This window comes from Papio anubis, chromosome 11, assembly GCF_008728515.1.
Source record: "Papio anubis isolate 15944 chromosome 11, Panubis1.0, whole genome shotgun sequence".
Classification (NCBI taxonomy): Eukaryota; Metazoa; Chordata; class Mammalia; order Primates; family Cercopithecidae; genus Papio; species Papio anubis.
The window spans coordinates 21991862-22018032 of record NC_044986.1 but is presented as its reverse complement, the minus strand read 5'-3'; the positions used below and the strand labels follow the sequence as shown (position 1 = coordinate 22018032).

The 26171-nt window shown below is 38.4% G+C and overlaps 1 long non-coding RNA gene across 1 annotated transcript in view; it reads left to right on the top strand.

Moving 5' to 3' along the window:
- The window catches only part of LOC108580463, an 80633-nt gene extending 61545 nt beyond the window's left edge, over positions 1 to 19088 (top strand). Inside the window, exon 3 of the long non-coding RNA XR_001891545.3 lies at positions 15836 to 19088. This is a non-coding gene — a long non-coding RNA (uncharacterized LOC108580463). The remainder of the gene's footprint in view (positions 1 to 15835) is intronic.
- The last annotated feature ends 7083 nt before the right edge of the window (positions 19089 to 26171 follow it).

Below are 26171 nucleotides of genomic sequence, written 5' to 3'. Positions count from 1 at the left end.
AACCACTGGTTTTAAACTCTATTGTGACCTTGGTGAGGAATTTTAGCTCTTGGGTTAATATTGTCTTTCATCATTTCCTCTTTGGAGAAAAGTATTCCAGGCATGAGGCAAGAAGTGGATAAAGTTCTTGAGGGCTTGTATCTCACACTGCCCCCAGCTCATCACCAACCCGTGAAAGATGCTTGATGGATACTCTCCTGCGTTGACGATAGTTGCAACCCATCTTATGCATGCTTAGTGCCAGTTTCCACTTAGGAGTCTAGTGTTTGTAAAGTCCTGGGCTGAGGCCAGGTCAAGGGACTGGCACAATCTAATGATGCCAAGAACAAAGTTTCCTTTGAAAAGGAGATTTTTAAAAAACAGATTAAGGGCAGCAGGCCTATTGGGCTGCAGCCAAGGTCTAGCTTAGCCTTATTTTAGCTGAAATGGTTGAATTATTTCTCATAATTTTTGATACATTTTAAACAGTGAATAAGGGCCTCTTTTTTTTCCTTCTTTTTTTCTGCTGACTTTGAATTCAAATTACTGCAAATAAAAATAGCTTCAGTTGTCTTGAGATGGAAAAAGAAATCTATTTGCTCAGAAGATTTTCTTGGTATTTGTTATTGACCATGATAAGTCACAGCTTATGGTCAAGGCAAAGTTCTAGTTCTGGGCTTGTCAGCTGGATGAATATGGGGCTAATGGTAGCAGAAGACTGTTGTGTGTGGCTTTGTGCACCGCTGCCCGATTCATTCACCAGATTCTGCTCCGTGACTGCCCAGGGTGGGTGGGACAAAAGGCCTTGTTTTACCCAAATCTTTGGCTGATTTTGAATATCGCCTCTTCTTGCCAGCTGTAACCTCTGCCGTTGGGTCCCTCGAAGATTGAGCCCTGACCTCTCCCAGGAGTCATTAATCCCTTTGAGCCTCTGTTGTGCAAGACGAAGCCCATCTGAAAAGATTTCCATACAGTTTTTTTGAGTATGGCTTCTTTCACCTGGCATGATGCATCTGAGATTCATCCATGCTGTTGTGTGTATCAGTACTGCCTTCCTTCTTACTGCTGAGTAGGATTCCATGGTAAGGATATAATGTAGTGTACTTTTTCACCAATTTAAGTTATTTGGATTTCTTTCTTTCTTTCTTTTTTCTTTGACAGAGTCTCAGTCTCACCCAGGCTGGAGTGCAGTGGTGCAATCTCAGCTCACTGCAACCTCCACCTCCTGGGTTCAGGAGATTCTCCTGCCTCAGCCTCCCGAGTAGCTGGGATTATAAGCACACACCACCACACCTGGCTAATCTTTTTTTTTTTTTTCGTATTTTTAGTAGAGACAGGGTTTCACCATGTTGGCCAGGCTCGTCTTGAACTCCTGACCTCAAGTGCTCTGCCTGTGTCAGCCTCCCAATGTACTGGGATTACAGGCGTGAGCCATAGTTCCCAGCCTTTTTTTCTGTTGCTAAATGTTTGTCATAAATTTTTTGTGAGCTGCATTTTCATTTGAGAGTAGGATTCCTGAGGAGCATTTGTGAGGATGTTCTTGATTGAGTGCTTCTTCCATTAACTTAAGTGGAAAGAGAGTAGGGCTCCAGCAGGATCAGTTGGAGAGTTTGATATGTGTCTCTGTGGTTAGGGGAACACAATGGTGTTTAGTGGAAGTAATTGGCTCATATATGCATAAGAAAAGATATGGTAAGGTCCTTTGGTAGTGTTTCTTAGAAGGCTATTGCCCTCTTTCTGTGTGCAAAGCAAATTCTGGTTCAAATGGGAAGTGTAGGTTCTCAGGGTTGTCAGTGCCTCTGCTTACTTTGTTGTAGGTGCAGCAAACTTCCCTTGTGCTTGTTTTTAGTCTTGCTAAATGACTGTGCAGTCCACTGGAATCTGTGCTCATGAGGTCTGTGTGCATTGAGATGCTATATGTACGTGGGACAGTAGGAAGGGTGGATGAGGGCATAGCACATGTCTCCTCTGCTCACTCGCATGCTCCTTGGTCCCACTTAACGGAAGAAACAGCATTTCCAACTCTGGGGATTGCCAGTGCTGAGATAGAACTTTCTGGCTCCCATGGCTGCCATGTTTTAGAGGAAATAAATCAGGTTTGGGTACATACTCACAATCTTTTTTTTCTTCCATGTGTCTTTTACAGATTTTCATTATAGACTTGACTAGAAGTTATAAAGTAGAGCATCCTCTTGGTTTCTTGGAACAGCAATGAAATTTCTGGCATAAATATGGTGTAGAAAACCCAAGATCTGAGCTCAGACACTGCTCGTACATTGTGTGGTTTTGGGCAAATCACTTCACTCTGAGGCTCAGTTTTCTTCCCCTTAGTATAGAAATTAAATGGTATTTACTCACAGGGCAATTATGAGGATTCTGACAAGGTGAATGAACCTGGCACAGAGGAAACATGATGATTGTTAAAACCCTGAAGAAACCTGCATGACACACTCCTGCCATCTGCTCCTTTTTCTTGCTGGGGTTTTTCCCTCTCCTTCCCTGCCTGTCCTCCCCAGTGGGCCTTGTGGGCGTGCTACTTAGTAGTCCCTCAGGGCCCCATCCTCTACAGGTGTCATCTGCTCAGAAGGCTGGAGGTGAGTGTGTGTGTTCTTGACAGAGCAGGCGCAAAACACTTCATCTACAATTAAAAAAATACTTTAGATCAGAGAAATGTTGGTTGACGTTACTGGGTGAGCTGAAGACCCACTCCCAAGCCCATGTCCCCTTTGGCTCTGCCATTGCTGCCACCTCTAGGTACCAGGGGACTGCTTCTGCTTTATCTCTGCACCAGCTTGTTTCATATCTCGTGCAAGTCTTATGACACCTTTGAACTTCAATTTCCGTATGTGTAAAATGTGAATAAATAGTACTTATTCTATCATTTGGAGTTTGGAAGCTACAATATACTGTATCAACATAAAACATTATGATTACTATTATCGAACACTGTATGACTGTAGTGTTTCATTTTTTTCAAAATGACACCTCCTTCATCCTTTTAAAAATAGATTAGAGAAAATAAATCCAAGGGATTGAATTTCTAATTGTGAAATTTCTAGTGCTTCAGCATGAGGATAATCTAGCTACTTGAGAGTGGGGAGAACTTCTTGATTTCCTAAAAGGGTATAATTTAGACAGTTGAGTATTTTGCTTATGTCTCAGGCTGTCTCTGAATCACACTCCTGGAGGCTCACTTCAGGCCTGTGGGCGGCTTAGAAATTTGTTTTAGAAATAAGGTTTATGTGTCGATTGCACTTCCTCTGTGGCTCTCGCATTGTCTATTTCTGACAATATTTGCATGAAACCAGATATTTGATTTTGAGAACATCTGTTCTCACAATTCATTTCCCACCTGAATCAACGCTCTTCCGCCTGGGCTGAAAGAGCTGCTTCACTCAGCAGTATTGGTGCTGCAGGGCAGAGAGAGGGGAGTGGCATGGTAGGACAAGAGGTTTTGTGAATACAAACAATTTTGCTGGGGCATCGAGCCTTAGAGGAAGGCTGACAAGTGTGGAAGCCTTGGGAAATAAGTGTTGTTTGGCCAAAACTTTAAAATAGGCTCTTATTCTTTTGAATATCCGGACTTAAGATGATTTAGCTGTTTTGATTAAAAATCTTTCTGAAATGTGGCATTCTTCCTGGCTCCCTAAATTAGAGTGTATGGAATTTATTGAGTGCCTTTGTATGCCAAGCTTTGTTTTTCTTTTCTGCCTTCTGAAAAGGAAGCTTGGGAACAGAGAGGCTGATACCTAAACTTGAACACTTGTACTACATTATGCTGTTTCAGATGCTTTTGGAGTTTGTCAAGGGCAAATAGCTTTATCCTAATACTAAACGTCCTGTCCCAAAGTCCGTAGCTACAGGGAGCTGGCTATGGAGGAGTGGCTGAAAAAGAGGCACTGCGGCATTCGCTGGGCCATACACAGACTGGGGCACTCCTCACAGGGCTCCATAGCCTGGACAGAAGTCCTCACAGCAATAGGAAATCATTCAAGAGTTTTAAGCAGCAGTGTGACATGATCAGATATACATTTTGAAGGATCACTCGGACTGCAGGTAAAGAAGGTGTTGGGGGGATACAGAGGTGGCTACTGCTTCTCTGACCTACCCAGGGGGATGTGAGAATCTCCTTGTGACCTTGTGTCTGCCGTGTCCGCCTTTCATGATTATTGTCTGCCCTTTTGCTCCTGGTGGCTGACTATGTGTATGCCTGTCCAGGCCCTGCTGAGACCTTTCAGTCAGATACTGGTCTTCTACTTTTCCATGGAAACTCCCTTTTACCTTTATGAGGCACTTTCCCATCTTGCTTTGAGTCAGGTTCAGTAGTTGACATTCCCATATTCCCAGTGGATTGCTGTTTCCTCGAGGGGATGAGAGAAGTCTGACTCATCTTTGTCTTTCCCATAGAAGTCAGCTCAAGTATGTGGCAGTATTAATTAGATTGTGAATGGTTCTATAGATGTTGAGTGGCATTTTAAAACACAGGAGTCAATGGGTAAATTTGGGGTGTGTAATTAGTTCGTTTTCACTGCTATAAAGAACTACCTGAGATTGAGTAATTTATAAAGAAAAGAGGTTTAATTGAGTCACAGTTCCACATGGCTGGAGAGGCCTCAGAAAACTTGCAATCATGGAGGAGGGTGAAGGGGAAACAAGGCACATCTTACATGGTGGCAGGAGTGAGAGAGTGAGGGGGAACTGCCAGACACTTTTAAACCATCGGATGTTGCGAGAACTCACTATCATGAGAACAGCATGGAGGAAATTGTCCCCATGATCCAATCACCACCCATCAATTCCCTCCCTTGACATGTGGGGATTACAATTCAAGATAAGGTTTGAGTGGGGACACAGAACCAAACCATATCAGGGTGAAATGAATAAATGCATGAATATACGATAAATGAATGGGTAAATTTAGTGAGAATTTTTTTGTAAATTAGTTATTAAGATATCATAAGCCAGATAGAATTGTGTGTAAATTTAGGGTAAATTGCCTAGATATAAGTTCCTTATACTCCAGCATGTTGGATTGGTAATACCATTTTGTGGCTGCCTAGAAGTCTTGGTTTACCTCCTGCCTTTTAGCTATGTTCTTGGTTAATGAAACTGTTAGATAACTGAATGCTTCTATTTTGGGGGTAGACTGGTGAGATATTGAAGGATACCTGTTAGTAAGTTACTACTAGGACTGTTCTTATATGCAGAATTAAAGCAGCCATCTGCATGACATAACATGAGGGAACTCTACCTTCTCTGCAAAACAAGGCCTCCACCTTTTTACTACTGCATTCTTTAGGGAGGTCTCTGATTTTAAAGGCATGGCATAATTTTTTCCTGGAAGAAGTCACACTGCACCTCAAATGTGTTTCCCACCGAGGTACAAATGACTGATGGAAAATTATTTCTTGACAGAATTGAAGGCCCACTGGAGGGGGGAGTATTGGGGGACCCAGTCCCCAATATTTCAACATAGGTTCTATTTTCCCTAAGTGTCAGCTGTTCTGAGAAATAAAGAGTACAAAGAGAGGAATTTTACAGTTGGGCCTCTGGGGGTGACATCGCATATTGGTAGGACCATGATGCCCCTGAGCTGCAAAACCAGCAAGTTTTTATTAGAGATTTTAAAAGGGGAGCGGGTGTACGAACAGGGAGTAAGTCACAAAGACCACATGCTTCAAAGGGCAATAAAGAACACAAGGCGAAGGCAAAATTAGAATTACTGATGAGGGTCTATGTCCCACTGAGCACATATTATCTTGATAAACATCTTAATAGGAAACAGGGTTCAAGAGCAGAGAACCAGTCTGGCCAAAATTTACCAGGCTGGAATTTCCCAATCCTAGTAAGCCTGAGGGTACTACAGGAGACCAGGGCATACTTCAGTCCTTATCTCAACTGCATAAGACAGACATCTCCAGAGTGGCCGTTTATAGACTTCCCCCTAGGAATGCATTCCTTCCCCAGGGTATTCCTTGCTGGGAAAGGAATTCAGTGATATCTCTCTTACTTGCACGTTCATTTATAGACTTTCTGCAAGAAGAAAAATATGGCTGTATTCTGCCCAACCCCACAGGCAGTCAGACCTCATGGTTATCTGCCCTTGTTCCCTGAAAATCAGTTATTCTGTTCTTTTTCAAGGTGCATTAATTTAATATTCTTCAAACACACATGTTTTACAATCAATTTGTACAATAATGGTCCTGAGGTGACGTACATTTTCAGTTTTCGAAGACAGTGGGATTAAGAGATTAAAGACAGGCATAAGAAATTATAAGAGTATTATTAGGAAAATGATAAATGTCCATGAAATCCTTACAATTTATGTTCAGAGATTGCAGTAAAGACAGGAGTAAGAAATTATAAAAGTATTAATTTTGGAAACTGATAAAGTCCATGAAATCTTCACAATTTGTGTTCTGCTGCTGCGGTTCCAGCCAGTCCCTCTGTTTGGGGTCCCTACAACAGGGGAACATACAGAGAAGAAGGAGATTAGGGAGTGTGGAGGATGACTCCTCAAATGGATCATCCTGCACGACTTCCCAATTTGAGTAGTTTCAGTTAGGATTGTCTAGGTCAGGGGTCAGGAAATATTTTCTGTAAAGGGTAAAGTAGTGAATATTTTTAGGCTGTGTTAACCATGTGGTCTCTATCACAACTACTCAACACTGCCCTTGTCATGTGAAAGAAGCCATGGACAATACATAAATGAATGTGGGTAGCTGTGTTCCAATACAGATTTAGTTATTAATACGAAAGCAGGCTATGGGATGGATTTGGCCTGATAGCAGTAGTTTGTTCACCTTGGTCTAAGTTCTTCATTAAAAAAAAAATAAGAAACCTCATCTCTCACAGATTAACCCCCAAAAGTGTTATTTATGGCTGTACTAAATGTCTACTTTAGGTCAAAAGAATGAGTCTTCTCTCGTGGCCACTCAGGGCCTCAGGCTGACAGGGGCTGCATGTCAACAGTGCTTCCATAATAACCTTGCAGAGAGAAGAGAGGTGGTTACATTGCACATTGGCTCTTAAATTCCCACTTGGAAGTGACACATGCCACTTTCATTCACTTTTCATGGGCAACACAAGTCACAGGGTCACATAGAATTTCAAGGAGTGTGGTGCAGGGAAGGGTAGTCTTACTGTGTGCACAGAGGAAAATCCAATATTCTAAGGTAGTTGAATTGTATTAATTACCACCACAGATGAGAACCCCCAAATTCACAGGAACACTCATATTCTCTTCTTGCTCCAACTGACGGGGCAATTGTTTCTTCCTGTCCTTTATTCAGCATCCTTAGGTCAGCTTATCTTCCCCAGGCCTGGCAAGAGTCAGCATTTCCACAACATTCCTACTGCTTTCTGAATGCTTAGATATTCAGGATAATATCTGACCCTGCTCAGGTATTACCCAAGCCAGAGCTTGCCCGGCATTCTCGATTCCCAGAGCCCATTAGAATTAGAAAATAAGTTACCTCACTGTTGAATACACTAACCTCTTAAAAATCTTCACTTCCCAGTTTCTTAAATGGTGCCTCGCAACTCAAATTTCAGACTCTTAGGAAGGACTAGGTAGAGGGGTATTTTGGCTTTGGTGGCCTTTCAGTATGTCTCCAGTGAAAAGTCTGAGATCGATCTATATCTGTATCTATGTATATGCATACTATATCTGTATCTATCTAGCAATGTTTGGGCAATGCCTTTTATAATCAGGCACCAGACTCCCACTCCTTGTTTGTTTTTTTACTGTGTCCCATACTTTACTGCACACTTCAGCCAAGCCATGCTCTGAAATACACAATGCCCTACATATCTTCATGTTATTGCCCCTGATGTTCCTCCTGCCTAGAAAGCCACCCTCTCCTGGTGAACTCATGCTCACCAGACCTAGCTCAGCTGTGTTAATAGTGTTTCAGATTTTGGGTGGGTGGTGATTTATTTGTGCTCATTGTATTATTAAATTAATAACACTGATAAAAGAAGGCTATTATCAACCAATGATGGTAGCATGTTATGAATTAAGTATTATGATTAATTCTTGGAACTTGAGGTCAAATAAAAAATACATGAATAAAATCCTATAGAACAGGGATTGGCAAACTGTTGCCTGAGGGCCAAGTTACACACACACAGAGCCCGAGAGAGAGAGAAAGAGAAGAAGAAGGAATTAGGTCACATGATTATGGAGGTCCCACGATCTGCCACCTACAAACCTAGAGACCCAGGAAGGCTGCAGATACAGTTCCAGTCTGAATTCAGAGGCCTGAGAACTGGGAGAACTGTTGGTGTAAGTCTTAGTCCAAAAGCAGGGTAAGACTGATATTCCAGCTCAGCAGTCATGCAGAGAGAGTGGTCTTCCTTCCTCCATCTTTTTCTTCTATTCAGGCCCTCGATGGGACTGGATGACACCTACCATGTTGTGGAGGGCAATGTGATTTACCGAGTCTACCTATATCAATGCTAATCTTGTCTAGAAACACCCTCACAGACGCACCCAGAAATAGTGTTTAAATATCTGGGCACCCTGTGATTCAGTCAAATTGACACATGAAATTAATCATCAGATACCGAAGGTAAGGTGCCTGAAGTTCACGAGGAGAAGGCAGGAGGAGAAATCCCAGGTTAAACAACAAAGGTCACTGCAGCAAGCACACAGATCCATCTCTCCCAATAACACTCCCTTTCATCTTCCCCACTCTCATCCTGTCTTACGGTGATATGTGAGGAGGGGATAGAAATTTAGTAGGATACTGAGGAAATTTAGCTGAGAGAGCAACTTTCAATGTTTTGTGACTGAAGCTTGAGAGAGCAACTTTCAATGTTTTGTGAGTGAAGCTTGAAACAGTATACCCATGGGCTCTCATAGTTAAGCCAAATATTACTTCTTAAATCATTTGCTAACTCTCTATCGTAAGTAATCCCAGAACCCCAGAATGATTGCAATCACTTGGAAAACAGGACATACATAGCAGATAATTCCAAAGTTAAAAAGATGCCAGAAGTAGGTGAGATTTTTACAATCCTCTTTCCTTTACCTGTAAATGCATTTTTACTAGTATGGGAAATTACCCTCAAATGCTGAAGCTTGAATTGAAATAAGTCCAATGATTTGCATACAACACATCGAGAGAGGAAAGGACGGGCCTTGATCTTGCCAGTTCTTGTTTTTTACAGTGATGCAATGGTCCTCCCAGAGGAGATACCCCTGACTTTGCAGCTAAACAGAATTATGCTCCTATAGCTTGATTTACTCTCTCTCACACAGAAAGCCTTCCCCTGATGGCCTCCAGAACAATAATCCACGACCTTCTAACAGAGATGACAGTGAAAGGTTTTATTAAACAAATAAAATCCTGTACCCAAGAATGAGTGTAAGGATGTGGGTTAAAGGATGAAAGAGGAGAGGTAGTGATTTAACTGCAAAGCTTGAGTTTAATATAGAGATGAGTTTTCTTCCTCCGTAAGAGTATAACCCAGTGTACAGTAATCTGTCTTCATTTCCAGCACAGAACCTGCTACACACTTTTAAGTTGCCATCAGGGACAGGAACTAAAGTGGAACATGAATCAGAAACTAGAATGAATATACTCATTTGCTAAATCCCACAGCAAATCCAAATATTAACTTTCTAACTGAATTGAACAATTGTTTCAAACCAGTGAACCAGCTCAAACTGGATCTGAACCTACATGTTTTCTGAAATTACTAAATGGAGAAAAAACTACTAAAAGGAAAAAGAGAGGAAACTGAAGAAGTCTCGGAGACATCTACCCCAAAGAAATAAAAATGTATGTTCACACAAAGACCTCCAGGCAAATGTTCACAGCAGCGTTATTCGGAATAGCCAAAAACTAGAACAAAAAAACACTCATATTCATCAATTGCTGAAGGGGTAAACAAAATGCAGTATTTTAATAAAGTGCAATATTCTTTAATAAAAGAAACAAAATGTTGATATATGCTACAACATGTATGAACTTCAAAAACATTTTGTTGAAGTCCTGTTTTGTTATCTTAAGAAATCTTTGCCTACTCCAAGGTGATAAGGACTTTCCTCCTATAATTTTTCTACAAGTTCTATACATTTTTTTCCTACTAGGCCTGTTCTTGAATTAATATTTATTCATGGTATGGACAGGGAGTAAGGTTAAAGGTGTTTATTTCCCATATGGATGCCTATTCACTATAAAACACCAACCTTTCTCCCATTGCACTGCAGTTATTTCTTTACTGTGAAGCAAGTGACTATGTATGTATGGTCTGTTTCTGGACAGTCTATTCTGACTCATGGATTCATTTGTCTATCTTGTACTAATAGCACATTGATATAATAGCATTTTAAGAAATCTTGTAATTAGGTAGTGTCTTTCAAATTTTTTCTTTAAAATTATTTAGCCTATTTTAGATTCTATGCATTTTTCTGTAAACTTTATAACAAGCTTGTCAGTTTTCTCAAAACCTTAAGATTTTGATTGGAATTAAATCTATAGATGTGTCTAGGAATAACTGACATTTCATTAATATTGACTGTTACAATTCATGAGAATAGTATATTTCTCTATTTGTCTTTAATTTTTCTTAGCAATGTTTTATTGTTTTCAGTGTAGAGAATTATATATGTTTCTTTAATTTATTCTGAGACATTTGACATTTTTAAATGCTACTGGAAAGGACATATTAAAAATTTTATTTCCCCAATTTTTGTTAACATATACTAACACAGTTTATTTTTGTATAGTGACCTCAGTCTTGCAACATTGGTAATTTTCTTAATTCTAATGCTGTGTTTTATAGATTCGTTGGAACTTTTACATACCCAATCATGTCTTTTGCACAAAGCGACATTTATACTTATTTCTTTCCATATTTTCATTCCTTTCATGACTTTTTGTTTGCTTTATTCACTAGTTAGGACTTCTAGCACAACCATAAAGGATGTAAACAGAGTAAGCCAGATCCTTATCTTGCTTCTGACATCAAGGGGAATGTTTTACATACTTAATCCTTAAATATGATGAGGTAGACTATTTAAACTTTAATTGACGTATAAACTACATCTATTTGAAGTGTACAATTCAATGAGTTTGACCATTATGTACACTGATAAAACCATCACTACAATCAAGATAATGACCATTTCTATCATCTCCAGAAGATTTGGTGGTAGGCAGAGTTCTAAGAATGATCACTAGTGGAGCTTATCTGTGTATAATCCCCTCTTTGTTGAGTATAAATGGAACCTGCAACATTATGAAATGCTACTCCCATGACTATATGATATTATGCTGTACAGCAAAAGGATGACTGTTCAGCTTGACCTGACCTAAACCGCATGAGCCCTTTAAAAAATACTAATAATAATAAATAAATAAAACAGCATTTTATAGGTTTGGGAGCATCAGAAGAAATCAGAGAAATTTAAAGCATCTGAAGGACACAACATACCTTTGTTGAAGATGGAGGAGACCATGTGAAAAGGAACGGCAGGTGAAGTTCCCGATGAAGCTTAGAGAGATTCCTGGTTGATGGTCAGGAAGGAAACGGAAACTTTAGTTCTACAAATAAAAGTCAGTCTCAACAACTGAATGAGCTGGAAGCAGATTCTTTCCCAGGACTTCCAGATAAAAGCCCAACTAAGCTAAAACGTTGATTTCGACCTCAAAAAGGCCTAAACAACTCAATGGGAAGTTTAACCTTTAAACTGAGATACTAAAAGCCGCTGTATTTTGTGGTAATTTCTAATGTAACATAAAAAACTAATATACATTTGATACCTGGATGTGAGTGTTGCCATAACAAATAAGTGAAATGTGTGAGTAACTTTGGAGTTGGGCAGATGTTGGAAGAATTTTGAGGAGCATGACAAAAGCCTAGATCACCTTGAAAAGGCTTAGTAGCAATACAGACTTTCAGAATGTTGAGGGTGTGGAAGGAAGTAAGGAACATGCTGGAAGCTGGAGGAAGTGATATGCTACTCTACAGTGGCAGAGAGCTTAGCAATTGTCTCCAACACTTAAATAGAAAGCAAACTTACACATTATGAACTCGGATATTTAGCTGAGAAGATTTTCCAGCAAAATGTCGAAGGTGCAGCCTAGTTTCTTCTTGCTGCTTCTAATAAAATGTGAGAGGAGAGAGATAAATTGTGTGAAAAACTGTTAAACAAAAAGAAACAAGAACCCAATAATGGGGAAATCGTTCGCAGGTCCAGATGTCACAAGGGGCCGCGTTTTAGAAATGGATGCTGAAAGCATGGCATAGAAAATAGGCTGAGGACACCAACTTGTTACACCAACTTTCGCTGGAACCTCAGAAAGATCCAAAGACCAGAGTATTCAGCTGCACAAAAGCCCTTCCAGGAGATTAAGGGTGCTCCTTGTGTATCTTCTAAAGCAAACAATAAGGCATCTAGGAAGCTTAAGAGCGTTGTTCCTCAAGTATGTTACGATGGGCTGGAGATAGAGAAGAGATCTTACCTGTGGATAACAGCTTTAGCCATGCCTGTGGAATTTCATCCTGCTTGTGAACCTAGAAATGTAAGATGTCACTCCTGGGATTGTGTTATGTTATATGGCCCAATTGACCTTAAAATAGAGAGATTATCCAAATGTCTCGGATTTAATCACATAAACCTTTAAAACCAAAAAAATAAAAATAAAAATAAAAAGTTTGTTTTGGCTGGGCGCGGTGGCTCACGCCTGTAATCCCAGCACTTTGGGGGGCCCAGGCGGGCGGATCACGAGGTCAGGAGATTGAGACTATCCTGGCTAACACGGTGAAACCCCGTCTCTACTGGAAATACAAAAAATTAGCCGGGCGTAGTGGCGGGCGCCTGTAGTCCCAGCTACTCGGGAGGCTGAGGCAGGAGAATGGCATAAACCCGGGAGGCGGAGCTTGCAGTGAGCCGAGATCCGGCCACTGCACTCCAGCCTGGGCGACAGAGGGAGACTCGTCTCAAAAAAAAAAAAAAAAAGTTCGTTTCTGGTTTGTGGCAGAAGAAGAGGTCAGAAGTCAAAAATATTAAATATCTGAAGCTTGAGAAGAACTTGATGTGGTTTTACTTCTTTGAAGAAATGAGGGCTGTCCTCAGGATATAAGAGTGGTTCCCTCCTGACAGCAACAGTCACCAAAAAATAAGAACTTCATTTTTATAGTCACACAAAAAAATCCTACCTGGGTTCTCCCATCAACCCGAATGAGCCTCCAGGCAGGTACTTACCCTGGACCTCCAGATAAGAGCCCTGCCTGGCCAATACTTAAAATTTTGGTCTGGTGAAACCTGGAACAGACAACACAGTCAAATCCACCTGAACTTCAGACCTATAGAATTGTGAGATAAAAATTTGCTGCTAATTTTGTGCTAGTTATTGTATAGCAGTAGGAAATTACTCCCTTAAATGTTAGCCCTTCTAGAGGATGTGTCGTGGTATCACATTGTGATTTTATTTTTAACTTCTCTAATAATTAATGATGTCGGGTATCTCTTCAGAGGCTTGTTCTCTATTTGTGTCTCTTACTTGGTGAAGTGTATGTTCAAATTATTTGCTGACTTTAAATACCTTGTTTTCTTAGTTCATAAGAGTTCTCTTTATGTTCTGGATAGAAGTCTTCTCTCAGGCTAATGTATTGTGAATATTTTCTGCCAGTTGTGGTTGTGCCTTCTTAATGTTGTTTGTGAAGAAAAAACATTTAAAACCTTAATATAATTCAATTTATCAATTTTACTTTTATGGTTTATAGTTTTTGTGTCTTAGAAATATTTTCCTGTCCCTCAAGGTTGCAAATATTTTCTTGTTTCCTACTAGGTACTTTATAGTTTAAGAATTTACTTTTTACTGCATATGGTGTGAGGTGAGGAGTAATATTCACTTTTTTTTTTTTATATGGTTCTCTAGTTGTTCTAGCACCATTTGTTATAAAAACCTTTCACCCCTGAATTTAATTACCTCAGTACTTTTGATAAAACTTAATTGCCTCAGTACTTTTTTGACCCATAGGTTAATCAGAAGCATATTGTTTAATTTTCAACTATTTGTAGCTTTTTCTGGTATTTTCTTGTTATTAATTTCTAGTTTATTTTGTAACATGGAGAACATTAGCAAACACCCAGAACACTTTGTATGATTTAGGTATTCTGAATGAATTCTGCTTTGTTTTATGGTTCACATCATTGTCTGTTTTTGTGAATATTTCTTGTAGACTTGAAAACAATGTGTATTCTGTTTCAGCTGGTAAAGAGTTTTACAGTTGTAAATTAGTTTAGACTGGTTGGTGGCGTTGTTCATGATTTCTATGTGTTTACTGATTTTTTTTCTCTTCTTGACCTATCGATTACTGAGAGACGAGTGTTGAAGTCTCCAAGTACAATCGTGGATTTGTATATTTCTCTTATTTATATCAGTTTTTGTTTCATGTATTTTAAAGCTCTGTTATTAGGCACATACACTTTTAGAGTTGTTGTATCTTCTTGAAGAATTGGACCCTTCATTATTGTGATGTGCCCTTTATCTCTGGTAGTAATCTTTGTTGTGAATTCTGCTTTTCTCATATTAATTTGCTGCTCTGAATGCTTTCCTATTGAGGTTAGCCCAAGAAAATTCCAGATATCTATGAACTTTATTTTCAAAACTAACTTCCTGTGTAAATTACTATATTTGTGTTGATATTTAAACATATCAAAACAAATTCAAAAGATTTGGGCAGAGAGGACATAGGACATACTTATGTTTAATCATTTTAGGCAAAAACATTATGATAAGCATGTAAATGAGATTAATAGACAAGCTTTTGGCACTAATACAACAAAAATCTTCTTTATTTCTTTCAGAACATAGAGAGCAGTGTGCTAACACATTTCTTGGGATATTTCATTTTGCCAGTAAATTAGTCAAGTTTCTAAATATATATATTTTCTGTTATCTGTGTTTTACTAGAATTCAGTACCCTACAAAGACCTGGTATATCACATTGGACAGCAATGAGCTACGATAAGCTCAACAATGTGGCAATTGCTCTATCCCTATAGATGACTAGTTATAAGCTTGATTTAGAAGGTAATTTGCTTGTGTCTTTTAATTCTCCTTTACTATGGGTGATGGAGGATGAAGCTGGCTGAGATCAGAGCTTGGGTGAAAAAAGATGTACTCACTAATGGTTAGTGTTTTTGGCTGCAATGGATGGTCCTGCAGTCAATGTCAAATTGCCTTACTACTTCCATTTTCCAAGCATCAAATCTTTAAGAGCTAGTAGTGGTTCTTAGCTGTCTTCTACTGTATCAGGCAGTGGGAGAAACTGTAAAAGGTTGGTTGAAGCACCTCTCCAGGTTCTCTCTTCTAATTATTCCCTTTCTTCAGACCCTATCTCTATTCTCAGGGATGATTCTCCTGACTACCTTAGTAAACTACCACCAATCTCAAACAATCTCTGATTTTATTGGACATTTATTATTCAGCACTCAATTAGGTATGACCTTTTGCATTCTAGTTTTGATCCCTGGCTTATTCTTCCAAATATGTCAAAAACTAGTTAATTACTGAGATCAAGTCTCTGGAAGTAGACATTTCTGTTGAATGAGTAAATGAACCAAAATTTGAGCTGTTGGGCTGGGGAAAATTTTTGTGCAGGTGCTGTATGTGAAAAGTTGTCTGCAATATTTGGTTTACCTAGTTTGGTAGTAATAAATAGAATTTATTAAATTTTTAAATTATTTACTATGCTACAAAGGCAATAATTTAATTTGAATATATTCCAGAAAAATCAGGGCATAAGGTTTTTTTGATATATTTTTCCCATATTTGTCATAGAATAAAGCATTTGTTAATGCTAATATATTTTGGTTTTCTAATTTTTACTACAGTTGATCTTTGAGTTAAGAGATATAGTCGCTGCTGATTCAATTATCATTGAACCTCCTTATTGAAGAATGACATTACCAAGATAGCACCAAGTCTCAGAATCTAAAAACTTAATACAATGATTTTTAATTCAGCTAATCATCAAAATCACCTGCAGAACTTTACAAAAATTTAAATCATCATGGCTAGAGATTCTATCCAACAAGTTTTGAAGCAAACCCAGAAACTGAATTTTGAAATGTTCCCAGATCATTCTGTTGATCAGCCAAGTCTGGGAATCTCCAGCTGAAATGCCGAGGACTTAATCCATCTGCAGGCTCATCTCATGACTACAGCCTAGCCAAGGTAAGCAGGGCAGTTGCATTTGCTGGGCACTGTGTCCCTTATGTGACGAGAAGCAGTGTGGAGATGTGGAGAAACCTACTGGAGAGGAATCATTGCTTTCTTGGTGTTTGCACAGCTAAGGATGCAGAATTTGCTTGTGTTAAAAATTTTACCTGCATGGTAGATTCTATAAGACAGCAGCACTAGGCTTCATCTCATGTTCCAAGGCTTTGCAGCTCTTGATACAAGAGTGAAAAAGAATTCCAATAAAAATTTCTAATAAAAAAGGCAACAGAGCACAAAACATTTTAAAACAGACTTTTATGTGAGTATATAAGAAGATGAATAAAAGCTCATTTGAATGTGTTATCTGGGACAGTTAAGAAAAAGAGTAAGCGTTATTATTTTTAAAAGGACATTTTCTGTGACCCTTGGCCAATTATCTCGGTTAATTCAGGCTTCCATCCTTGAAATGGTTGGTGGTCCTCATCTTCTTTAGCCCTAGACACTGGTACGTCGAAAGAGAACTAGAAGTTCTAGTTGGTTCCATTCTCATTGGGTGAGCTGTGCCTGAACAATTCTTCCTGCTTTGTTTCAAGTTTCCACAATCGACTGAAGCACCCTTCTGGGCTGCAGAAGAGACGTAATCTGATGTGCCAATCAGATGAAGAGTTTTAGGAGTATTGGTGTCTGACTATTATGAAACTGACAAATAATAATCATTTGAGCTGGACCCAGAGAGATAGATGGGCATTACTTTGAAGGACAGACATGCTGGGTTGTTATAAGGTATTTTTTTGTAGCATTGGTTTATGCTGCAAATGGCATCATAGAGTATGTGAGTAATTTTAAACTATATTCAACAGCATTCTTCAATGAATCTTATGAAACACAAGCCCTACATGCTGCTTTCAGCTAAAATGATCATGAGGTCCCATTTCAAGGGGCTGCAAGTGCATTACCCCTAGGTAATCTCCCCCACTAACTTGTAAACACCAAGTTGTACACAGCATTCTTATTCCAGAATTTAACACAGTGCCTTAGAGAAGCAGCTCAATGAACCACTCCGGTGGTTGTCAACCAAATGCGATTGATTTTACTCCCCAAGGGACATTTGGCAATGTCTGGAGTCATTTCTGGTTGTCACATCTGGGGAGTGAGTAAATGGGAGTGTGTTACTGACATAGTAGGCAGAGGCAGGGATGTTCATATACATATTACAATGTACAGATGGCCCCTCACAACAAATAATTATCCAGAATTTCAATAGTGCTGAGGTTGAGAAGCACTGCACTAGATTAAGTATATAGTTAATCCCAGTCTACTCCTTTGGATGCCCATAAATTATTAAGTTGTCTATTTCCATGGATCGTTTGTCTCCAACAATCAGAATTCACTGTGTAATTCTATCAAAAGCTGGAAAGAAATGTGATGGAAAGAGAGGGTGGGCAGAGTAGGGAACTGAGAAAGAAGGTAGTGTATTTTAAAGTTGAAGTAACAGCATTTTTCAATTATTCATGGTTTTTAATGATCTATACCTTGTTTACCTCCAATAGTATGGATAAATGAGAGTGATTCCCATGGTAAATTGAATCTAATGTTATTCATCATACAATGTGAGTTTACTGGAGATCTAGAAGAAGAAAGCTTTGTAGCTGCCAAAAATGCAGTTATTAGTTTTTAATATAATGTTTACATGATCTGAGCTTGGTGTCATAACTGGTGTCTTATCCAATCATTATTAACTGATAAGTTTTTGAATGCTTTCTAGGGGCTAAGTCCTGTGCTTAGCATTTACATGCAATACTGCCCTGAAGCCTCCTAATTATTCACTGAAAGTGTAGAGTAAACTAAGGCTCAGGGAGGTTTGGTGTTTTGCAATTATTCACAAAGTTAACCTCCACCACTTCTCAGAACGAGTGAGTAAATGGAAGAAGTGGAAAGAGAGTTTAAGTCCTGACCTCCTCGTTCTCCCTAAAGAATATCTTTAAAATAAAATAAGTTCTCAAGAGGAATTTATTGAGATTTAATCACATAACATTAATTGCAATTTTAAACAGAAAGTTTAAAGATGTTAAAGACCAAGATTTTAAAATGTTACAGTCCAGAATAATTTTCTCTCCCTGGCCCCCTCCCCCACCATAAGCTCTGCTGAGCGCTTTATAGTGGAGAACATATAGTAGGTCATGAGGTCATTTCGGAACATCAAGGCTACACTTGCTCCTGGGATTTCTGGCTCTGAAACTTGTGCACCTGTTTTCTCACCTGTAAAGAGGAGTGCTTTACCATCTGCTTTGCCTCCCTCATTTAGGTTAGATGCAGATCAAATGAGATAATGTCCATAAATGTCCTTTGTAAGCTTCAGTATATTGCACATACCTGTCAGAATGGTTTATTTCCATTAAATGCCTGGGGTGCATATTCTTACAAAATGGATGTGCTGGTTTCCGTGGTGCAGTTAGGGATACATCAGGGACTGAAATCTGCCCTAACAAACGGCCATCTTGAAAAGGCCCCATGGGGACAGTAGTGCTGGAGAAACCCAGGGACAGAGTTGCTGGTCTCTAGTAGCGTCTCAGGGCCTGAATGTCCCTTTGAAAAGACCATATTATGACAGAGGCATCTGAGCACCTGGGGCAGCCCTTCAGAAATTTTGCTCTTTGAACTCTGGGCATTTTAAAGATTATTCTTTGGTAAAGTTTATCAACTCCTATGAATATGTCAGATTTCTCACTGCACTGGTTCTTTGAAGACAACATTTTAAAAACAATTAGGAGAAAAAGGAGTACCTGAGAAATCCTGACAAGCTTTGGAACTCTGCTCCCATACACTTTGTTGATTTATAAAAATGGTGAATGCCCATTACAAAAGATTCAAATAATGCAGACAAGTTAAAAAAAAAAAAAAAGCTATAAATATCCTCAAATCCCACCACCCAGAAATTACCACTGAGCATCATTACAGACGTAGCCTTCTGATTCTATGTGGAGATAGTGGGGTGAGCAAGAGAGAAAACATAAAAGAAAGAAGGGTAGGGAGATGGATGAATGGGGTCAGAGAAGTGAAGAGACCTCCTCTATGTGACATAGGTGGTGCTTGTCCTGGTCACAGTGGGGTCTAATCCAATGTGAAGGGCCACTCATTTAAAAAAAGAAAAATCATGAATGATTGAGATATAAAATGAACATGTGTTAAAGATTTTATTTAATTCACCCATTAATGAGAGAACTGATACGTTGTGTTTTTTTTGTTTTTTTTTTGTTTTTTTTGTTTTTGAGATGGAGTATAATCAGCAAATCCAAAGAACATACACATTTAAAGATCAGAAAAGTGAGAGAGAAAGAGATATGTCATTCTACTGGGAAAAATTCAATTGCATGTGTATAGTAAGAAATTATTTTGCATTGCTGTCATCTATAATGTACAGAGTTTTAAAATTTCTCAAAGGCAATGAAAAGCTAGAATCAGATAATCCTGAAGGGTATGAGCAAAACACTGCATAATTTTCCTTTGGAGACACTCAATAACATGTTTTGCTTACTCCAAATTTTCTTACACCCACATGTTCCTGCTGCAAGCCCAGGGCCCTCTTCTCACATCACACTGTGGTGTTCTGAGGCTTCTGTTGCTTACCCTTGCCAGAAAAAAGTTACTGAGCACTGCAGGTACAACTTCAAGAGTCAGAAAGGACGAAAAGATTTCTTTGTGTGCTTTTTTCTTCTTTATTTTTAAAAAATCATATGATCTAAGAAGTGAAAAAATTTCCAAAATACGTCAGGGAAAGGTGGTAATTTCTACTGTACTCCCTTTTTCCTCCCATGTCTCCTGCCTCCAGGGGAAATCAGTATGGTTTAAGATATGTCCATCTATAGCTTCCACATGTTCAACAATCACACATAAATATTTAAGCACATATACAGGGATTTTAGTTGTGAGAGTTTACATAAGTGGGAATTTGGGAATATACCATGTATGTCTATATCTTGCTTTTTTATTATTTAAAATAATGCACGGAGGCTATCTCAGGTGCACAGATACTGACTGAATGTATGCAATGGTATGCCATGACATGGATACCCCTTCCCAGTCTCAATCCTGGGGATTCATTTTCATTAAGTAAGGAGCAAATGCAAATAGTTGTGGAACAGGAGAGGAATTGTCCTTCTCGCAGTAGCCATGGTGAGAAGGGGAGAAGGAGGACAAGTTTTGCCACCTGAATTGGATTGTGGGAGTGGCACAGTTAAGCATCTTTGTCCAGGTAGAACACACACCAGCACCCTCCAATCATTAAGGTGTTTCAGAATCCATCAGGCTGTGAGTAGGGAGCATTGCTCATTCGTTTTAAAGAAAACAACTCTTTCCTTGGTAATAAAAACCAAACAATTTTCAAAGAAAGTTGTCTATTTACTAGTGGGAAAAGGAGTTTCCCTACCTGGTCTTCCAAGGAATACTGAAAATCTACCACAGTGGTCTTAGGAGGACATCAAAGGAATGCTTGCTGCATACAGCAAATTAAACATTCATATTCTATTGAAAGCCTCCCCTGCATCATAAAAAAGTAAAAACTGGAAGTTGTTTGGGGTGTGTTGAAAATTAGTTATTAGAAAGGAACTTTCTCTTAATAATAGAAACTTATGCTATCTGGAGCCAAGAAAAAATGTTAGGTGGTAGAATGGGAAAGAAGAGGAGTATAAGAAAACCATTCCTGAAAGATAATGCTATGAAATTCGCTCCTTTTGTATTATTTTTTTCCTAAGATGAAGGCAGGCAAATGCTTAAAACATTGTGATCTTGTTAACCTGGAGGGTGCAAAACCAGAACTGCTGAGAGAGGGGAAGCAGCCAGCAAGAGGGGCCTTAAGCCAAAGGGCTCCTGAATTGCTCATTTCTACTCATCCAAGGCCTCAGAGCCCTATGTTTTAAAGAATGTGCTACTTTACACTCTCAGTGGTACATTTCTGTTCTACTGGCCTTTTGTTTCAATCTGTCAATCAACACATGTTTTATTGATCATATACTAAGTGCCAAGAGCTATGGAAGTTACAGCTTCCAGATACAGTAAGCTCCTTAAGGGCAGAAACCATCTCATCGTAGACAAATGGCATAAAAGTAGAAATAATATACAAGGCAACATAAAAGGCATTTTTAATAGTGAGCAAAGGCTTTAAACTTCTTGAAAATTTTGCATGTTTTCAGCAAGGGGAATTCTGAGAGGTATAGAAAAGTGTTTTGCATATAGCAGAAGCTTAATACATGTATGAGGTATAGAGGGAGAGACCCTTATGAAGCCAGGCTCTTCAAAAAAGTCATGGTAAAGCAATATGGTGTCCTGGTGCCATAGTAATAAAAATAGTAAAGACGGTGGCAGTGGGAATTATAATAAGAGCAGCTCACAGTTATTCATCTCATCATTTCACTTAATTCTCACAAGCACCCTATGAATTAGATATTTTTATTATTCCCATTTTAGAGATGAGAAAACAGAGGCCCAGGCCGTTCAGGGAGCAAGTGAGAATGTGGCAGAGTGATCAGAAAGCACATACTTTAGACCACAGAAACACACCTATAGTTGAAAAAGTTGGGTCAATTACTTCTTGCCACATGGGGGAACACATATCATGTGAAAATGCAAGGTTTCTCAGTAACAGGATATTAGAAAGAACGTATAATAAAATTTAGGATTTGTATGGGTAATTTTGGGAGTGTCCAAGGAATTGGATATTCTCTCTGAATTCTGCAATTCTATGATAAACTATCTTAATAAATCTTATCTATAGGAAGGGCAGACTAGAGTGAGAATAAAGTTGTAACTGGCAAAGAACTAGCAGCCACTCATTTAGCCAAGTGAAAAAATGGTATTTGTATTTTGTGTTGTGAAGTGACCCTGTCTGAGTGGATGTTTTGTGCGATTGTGACAAGCGGGAGAACAGTATGATTTTACTGTCAGCAACAACTATATGTGTACTATCATAGAGGCTCAGCTATGAGTTCCCTGACGTAAAGGCCTGCCTTTCTTCCCTTGTAACTTTTGAGTGGTTTGTGCCATTGACTTAATTGGCTCAGCCCATTGCACAAACATCTGTACGGTAGACCTGTCGTGAAGATTAGATGTCACGCAGACAAAGGACCTAGCACCTAGCATGCAGGGTGTTCTCCATCACTGGGTTATTCCTGGAGGAAGACCAGAGATTGTGGGAGGACAGACAGATTTTCCATCACCCAGATGAAGGAGAGGGCATCTAGATGGAGAACAGCAGAAGCAGAGGCGGGAATATAGAGAATGTCTTATACCCAGAAATTCCCACTAATTGGCTAGACTCACATTTCAACTTTTAGTGGTCGAGAGCTATGTTTGTAAGGTCTTTTCTTAAAGGCAAAGACATCCTATGTAATTTCACAGCAAATGTTCTCCTTGTCTCTTTATTTTTCTTGGCACATCAAGTACAGTGTTAGCCCCTGGAGACTAATTGCTTTTCAAGAAAAGGTGTTTTTCATTTTTTTTTTCTTTCCATCCTCTACATTGGCAAAATAAAGCTGAGCTCAACATCTAATCTTTTCCTTTGATATGGTTATAGACAACATTTATATCTCAGGATTGTAGAAAGCCCTGATTTAGCAAAAATCTTTGCTGCATAATTAATTTTTTCCAGCACATCAGGTGATGGTTGGAACTCAGCTATCATCTCAAGCAAATAATTTATTTTTATATCTGAAGATAGAAGAAGAAATAGCTGTTCAATTTTTAAGTGGATTTTATATGTTTTAAGTGAGTAAATCCAATAAATAACTGTTATATGATTTGTTTGGGGCATTTTTAGTTAACAGTGAGCTCATGGTAGTAAATATTCTTCAAGTGATTCTTAGGTAGCTGGGGATGGGTCTCCTTCCATTCTTTGAAAGTGGGCACATTTCGGGAGAGTGACTATTACTGTGTTTGGGAACACAGAACATTTTGTCATTTTGAGAGCAATTACTGTTCTTATGAATAATATCATTAAAGGAAATGATAGTGTTTAGCAACATCAGCAATATAAGAACTGCAAAAAATGCAGTATGCTCCTGGATGACAAATACTTCCCTTCCAAAGATAAGGCAAACATCTCTAAACGTGAAAATACCTAAACCCTGGAAAAGAAAACCTTAGAAAAATCTCACTGCTCCTTTAGCACTGATTTTCCACGTCATAAAGTGACTTCTAGACCAGTCCAAACAAGTGAAAAAGGAAGTGAGGGGCGTTTCTGGAGGTTTTAGCTTCTCTTATACCTTGGAATTCAGGAATTGTTTAATATGATTTGTGCCACTTCAGGTAAACTAATTTTGCGAAGAAACTTGCCCAAGGTCAGATTCGTTATCCATGAAACTGAGATAACAGATTTGTTATCACGTTCTTGTCATCAGGGGAATCTGAGATTTGGGATCTATTTGTCTCTAAAAAAGTTTTATTAATATTTGGTTGCAGCCAGCACTTAATCCTCAAGGATTCACACACATTTTATCCTGTATGAGCTCAGTGATTTACATTATGGCTGTGGAAATTAAAATCTAAAGAGATAACCAGATTAGCCAGGATTGACTACATAATATCTGTGTAGGATGCTGAAATTTATCCCTTCTAGCTTGCCATTTTTCTCTAGTTATATATCATGCTTGTTAATGTTTAATTATGTTATACATTTTAAGTTAGTTTTCCTATGATTTATAGTTAGAACCTAGAGACAGAATCAATCTAATGATTACTGACTTGGAACTTGATTTTCTTCATTATGGTTTATGAAGTTTGAGCTCCTACTCCATTGGAGTCTCTGCACTAGAAAGATTTGAAGGACGGAGCACAGTGCACCATTAAGTGGGTTTACGATCAGGTAGGGATGGATGAGTACACATTAGCACCTCTATTAATTTGTCACTTTTAAGTTGCAAGTGACAGAATTCTAACTCTATTACTTATTTCCATGTGTCCCTAAACTGTATAGGAGACAAAGTACAATAGGGCTTCAAGGACCACTGCAGCCCAGATCTCAAATATGCTGGTGACAGCAATGGAGGGGCCATGAGCTTTGGAGGCAGTCTTGATTCAAATGCTGGATCTGTGCTGCTGTGAGGTCAGCTTGCTGAGGAAATGTGTCCATGTTCACTTTCCTCTATAAAATGGAGGTTGTAGCTATGTCCTCATAAAGTACGTATTTAATGATATAAAATTGGTTTCCTTTGTTAAGGATTTGAGGGCTGGAGGGCTGGGAAGGCCAGGGATGGCAGGCTATGCCCAATTTTCTTCACTGTGAAAACAGCACTGTTAGGAATGGAGCATACAACTCAAGGTCAACTATCACCAGACTTTGTGTGGTTTTGATCCAGCTTTTCTACAGCCATGTGATTTTATTCTGATGTTGTAGGAGGAATGAATCCTTAACCTGGAGATTTCAGAAAATAGTAGGAGAGGAGGGAAAAGCCATTTTCACAGCGAATGAGGAGCACTATCAGACAAAGATGGCTATGTGGAGGGAAAACATGCTGACTCTGCAAGATAGCTGAAAAGCCTCAGGGCTTTGTGACAGTTTTACCCCCAGATGGGAAAATATATGACCAAAAAAGACCCTAGGAGAGGTAGAAACTAAAATACCATGGGATCTAGTGTTAAATATTGTGAAATTTGTAAAGGATTATTTTCCTGGCAAATACTTTCAACCTTTAGGGAACAAATCTACCTAGACTTTTAAGCATAAAAATAGAACAAAATACTTCCAATTACTTTTATAAAAAATAGCATTAGCACTAACATAAGTCCAAAGAGCACATAAGAATATCGTATGTATTATAGCTATTATATTTGGGATTTGGACATCTATAATCATCAGCAAACAGAACCCAGCAGTACGTTAAAGAAAAAATCACCATGACGAGGGAGGGTTCTTTCTACGACTTCATTAATTGTTTAATCTTAGGAAATCAGTGGTTATAATTCAATTTACTAAGAGCAAAAGAAAAACACGTAATACAACTTGATAAATACTGAAAAACGTTTGATAAAAATTAACATCCATTCTTGATGCAAGAACTTTCAATCAAATATCAATAAATGAATATGTTCATAGCGTTATAACATGGCTAGCCTCAAACTCAGTGTTAAAATTCCCATTAAGATAAGAAACATGAAAAGAATGTTCATTGTCATAAATACTATCTGGTGGTGTTTTTTTCTAGATGTGCCAATTCCATTAGAAAAAGAAAGAAAATGAGTAGTGGAGACACCTTGATGATTTGCAGACTAAAAGACTGTGAAACTGTTAAAAAGACAGTAGGATTCTCTATGTACTGAATTATAACAATGCTTCCTCCATATTGAGGAAAAATAGGATATGTATGGTCACTAGAATATTATATCCTTTCTGTAAAATCAGAGTACATAATTGTGTGTTGGGGAAAGCAAAATGCATTTAAAAAAAAAAACTCATGTTTTTTTTTTAACTCATGCTTGTATTTAGCAAGGTATTAACTGTTCTACTTCTGAATTATGGGTTTACAGGACACTGTTAGTTCCTTCTCTGTGCCTTTTGAAAATTGCTTGACTCTTTTTTTTTAAACAATACACATGATGATAATACTTGTTAACTTATTTATCAAGCATGTACTTTTAGATTATGCTTCATCTCACTCAGTCTTCACATTATTTTCTATCTCTTTATTTTCCAGAAGGGAAAAGAGGCTCAAGGAAGGATAAGTAACTTGTTCAAGGTAAAAGGCATTCTGACTTTAAATTCATGGGCTCTTGACCACTCCTCTATTGCTTTTATTATTAGAAAAAGAATTGTCATTTCCAAAATACATATATTATATATATAGAAAGATATATACACCCACATACATACAGAAATACATTCTGTTATAAATGGTATATATAAAGATATTTCATATCTATATACAGAAATGTATATATATTTAAAAAGATATATAAATGTATAAGTATATATTTATGTGTATGTATACATATATATATGCACTCACAAATATATATAAA